The 4,545-nt window shown below is 42.3% G+C and overlaps 1 pseudogene; it reads right to left on the bottom strand.

Annotated features, from left to right (window-relative positions):
• Nucleotides 1-433: 433 nt before the first annotated feature.
• LOC103652434 (DNA-directed RNA polymerase 3, chloroplastic-like) lies at nt 434-3,495 on the bottom strand (annotated as a pseudogene).
• Nucleotides 3,496-4,545: the final 1,050 nt, after the last annotated feature.

Below are 4,545 nucleotides of genomic sequence, written 5' to 3'. Positions count from 1 at the left end.
AATTTCTATGTTCATTAATTTAGCTTTGATGTCAACGAAGGAAAATAATGACATAGCATTGAAATTATATCTGCATAAAGTGAAAGTTCGATCTTTGGTTGTTGTCTCCACATTCACACTCACCTACGAACATAATATATAAAAATAATTTTTAAATTTTTATGTCTGCATTCATATAAATAATTATAAACCTATATATGTCTGCATTCATATATATATACTAGGTGTGTGCCCGTACGTTGCAACGGGAGTACGCTGGGATGAGCATCGACACATATCTAACAAAATCTTATATTTCCTTGGGGGTCTAGAGAAAGTTTACTCGGAAGCCAAATATGTTAAGACCTGTGCATGTGTTACCCTTATGCCCCATCAGCACACTATTCCGCGCTTGTATGAGTCTTGTTAATTTGCATGCCTCGTGCATAGTCTCTCATGTCTCGGTAGCAGTATCAGATTCCTTCAATCGTGGTCAAACCAACTGAAAGATTACAGAACAATGGGAAAACGAACTCACTATAAGTCGAGACATTTTTGTTCTACACTTCTCCTTTACATGAGCAATATATATATTATCTTATCATCAGCTGCTCTTACCACAGCATGCTATCCAGAGTTTTAGACAACTCCAATAGAAATTTCAAATCTAAGAACAGCAACCAGTGTAATGAGATATCTGCTCTTGTAAAACTGACAATATAAACTATTAAGGACAAACAAGAAAAACCTCCAGCTTTAATTCTCAAGAAATTAATAGAAAATATATATATTAAATTTACACCAGAACATCCATGAAAATCATGATCAAAATAAACTTACAATTTTGTACAGAGTTGCATGAAATACGTGGCTTTAGCCTCGTTGAATCGGCACATAAGCATCAGATTTGGTTCTCAATTGTTGATTAAACTGCATTCCTTTTCCTTCCTTAACTCCCGAAACATCATCCACCTCCGCACCTCCTTTGCCTCCTCCAATCTTCCATGTGACGCACGAGGATCCTTGGGAGGTGGTGTCGAGGGCGCGACGGCGAAAATGGCGAAGGCGCGGCGCGACAATCCTAAGAGGCGGAGGCGCGATGCGAAAATCCTAGCGTTCGCGGGCAGGCGGGCGGGGTAGGGAGGCGGGGGCAAGTCTACAGTAGCCTCTTAATAGTTATCCACACCAGAAGTGATTAATTAATACTAAAATCCTAAATTGTATGTCTCATTTTCGATGCCAAGAAAAATAATATTGTGAAAGGCCAGTCCTAGGACATGCAAAAAAATCAATACCTGATGAATAGGCAGGTGACAGACAGCATGGTAAGGTGATGGACTTCTTAAGGCATCAGAAAGGTCCATGCATGCAGCTAAACACTGAAAGGGATCCTCAGCATTCGTCCACCAGTAGTTCCCATCAACAGGATTTGCTGTTGAATCAAATATATCAAACAGTTGGTTCTCCACAAAAGCTAGCTTGCCCTCGTGAGAAAGCTTTTCAATGCCACCACCATATTTGTTAGCCAAGTGTATCTTCAACCAGCACAACCCAGACTTTCCTAGTGGCCGCCCTTCAGCATACTCTAGAACACCCCGACAAAGATCTGAACCTAGGTGACTCAAATGAGGATGCATAGGGTATGCACGCCCACAGAAATCTAAATTGTGAGGGTAATAAAATTCATCCTCCTCTCTCATTTTACGAGCAACCTGTTTACAGAAAATGAACAAGTATAATTCCAGCAATGCAATAGCATATAAACTGCACCACAGTATCTCAGCAAGAATGAATAGTAATTATTTATGCTGCATACCGAGAGTTTGAGCTTAGTGTCACATCTCTCAGCATGCAGCTCACGGTTAGTTTTCTTTGCCTTCTTTATGCTGGTACTTCCATTTCTGCATTTCATCAGGGTCCTCTGATTCTGGTCGTTCAGGCAAAGGAATCTATAAAAAATAAGAATAAATAGACAGTATGTTCAAAAAGGTAAGCGAGGGGAATGAACAGAATGGGAAAGAAAATAGAGTACAAATATCAAGATCCAAAAATATTAATCATACACAAGAACTCACATTTGCCTTGTCCACCAGCCCTGCAATGCCTCCACCTTGACTCCAGATAGTCTCAACAACATCATGAACTCTTCTATTCACCCTTCATTTAGCACTCCCAAGGATATCTAATGCCTGGCAACATGCTAATACTTAAGCAAGCATGAAAAAAATAATGGTCAAAGGGATATGATCACGTTAAACATCATGTGAAATTGTGAAGCGTGGAGTGCATCCATAGTCCTGATGGTTTTATCTTTTGAACAAGATGAAAAAGAATTTGGTAAAGATAACGATGGTTATCGTGGTTTAGAACACCTCATGTTGCCAGGCTTATGTTCGGTAGAGCAATAGAGAACCCATGTGAAATACTTTTTATGCAGAGAACAACAGTAATAAATATAAATGTACATTGTGACATAGATGGGAGATCAGTAAACCTCAAATACTTTTCGCAGCTGTTTTCTAGGAACACTATTAATTGCATCCTTTTGGTCCTTCACACCATGTGTCCTCATAATGTATGAGGGTAGAAAAAGGTGACCGCCTTTATCATAACTGCAGCAAATTATGGTTGGCACATTCAAATCACCCGCAACAAGCAGTAAGTTCTATGAATTAATACAATCATAAACAGTCTCAACATGTAAGGAGTTTGCTGGAAAGGTACAAAAATTGAACACCAACATACCCTTTCCATTTCTTCAGAGGTACCAGCATAGGGAGGTAGGGTATATCAACATGTCGAGCCTGCAAGTTTGAATTAAAATAATCCTAAAATTCCACTTATGCAAACTGAAAAAGGTATCGATTAGAAAAAGAAATTTGCAATTTGCCATCCCTGCTTTTGGCATATGAGACAATGCCCACAGAAAGGAAGATGATAGAATTGTTCTCCATTTAATCTTTTGGTTGCCATGATCAATAAATCTATTTTATATAAAAAAACTGATGTGGTTGGCAGAGCAAAGTAAACTTACAGTGCTTTCAAACCCCTCATGCACAAGATGGTCTATCACCCAATGCTTCTTCTTTAGCCTCCTGCAGGTTAAAGAGAAATATCACAAAAGGACCCTTCATGCGTCTGCACAAGCATGCCTAAACAAGCATAGGATGGTGATGAAACAAGGCATCCCAGTGCAACAATAGCACATGGAACAGTGCAATACGATTGTAAAGAAAAAACACAGCCCTACCCATTTTCTATTATAGGCTGACGTAGCACATGCTTAAATGCAGGTGGAGAACTATCTGGTGTTTGATCAGCTGGTGGCTGCACAAATGCTGAATTTAGTAATAATTCAATCTGGTATTCCCGATGTGACACGGTGCCGCCGATTCCTATGCAAAAGTGCAGGGCTAAGCTCCGATGACTAACCTTGGTTGTAGTGTACCCAGCAGCCAGCGCAAGGATAGGTTGGACTGCAATATAGAGGCCGGGCACATTGAACATCTCGAACATGATCTCTCAGGGGCAGTCAGAGGGCTCTCAGTTAGAAGAAAATAATGATCTTCTGGGTCGCACCGGAGGTAATTGAAGATGCACTGAACCTCTCCATGGTTTCCCAATTCTCCACCTAAAAGAGTTCGCTCCAGCCCAAATCAATCATAAGTAAGTGATAGTCGCCTAGAGGGGGGTGAATAGGGCGAAATTGAAATTTACAAATATAAACACAACTACAAGCCGGGTTAGCGTTAGAAATAAAAACGAGTCCGCGAGAGAGGGTGCAAAACAAATCTCAAGCAAATAAGGAGTGTGACACAAGGATTTGTTTTACCGAGGTTCGGTTCTTGCAAACCTACTCCCCATTGAGGTGGTCACAAAGACCGGGTCTCTTTCAACCCTTTCCCTCTCTCAAACGGTCCCTCCGACCGAGTGAGCTTCTCTTCTCAAATCAAAACCGGGAACAAAACTTCCCCGCAGGGGCCACCACACAATTGGTGCCTCTTGCCTTGATTACAATTGAGTTTTGATCACAAGAACAAGTGAGAAAGAAAAAAAAGCAATCCAAGCGCAAGAGCTCAAGCGAACACGGCAAATCACTCTCGCTAATCACTAAAGCCTTGAGTGGAATTAGAGAGGATTTGATCACTTGGGTGTGTCTAGAATTGAATGCCTAGCTCTTGTAAGTGGTTGAGAAGTGGAAAACTTGGATGACTTGAATGTGGGGTGGTTGGGGGTATTTATAGCCCCAACCACCAAACCAGTCGTTTGGTGGGGCTGACTGTCGTATGGTGCACCGGACAGTCCGGTGCACACCGGACATGTCCGGTGCGCCAGCCACGTCACCAAAGCCGTTGGGTTCCGACCGTTGGAGCTCTGACTTCTGGGTCCGCCTGGATGTCCGGTGGCGCACCGGACATGTACTGTAGAGTGTCCGGTGCGCCAGTATGGGCGTGCCTGACTTCTGCGCTCGCTGGCGCGCATTTAATGCGCTGCAGGTAGCCGTTGGCGCCGAAATATCTGTTGCTCCGTTGTCACACCGGACAGTCCGGTGCACATCGGACATGT

The sequence above is a fragment of the Zea mays genome, chromosome 3 (genome assembly GCF_902167145.1).
Source record: "Zea mays cultivar B73 chromosome 3, Zm-B73-REFERENCE-NAM-5.0, whole genome shotgun sequence".
NCBI lineage: Eukaryota > Viridiplantae > Streptophyta > Magnoliopsida > Poales > Poaceae > Zea > Zea mays.
Note: the sequence above shows the minus strand (reverse complement) of the source record. Positions and strands in the feature narration are given on the sequence as shown.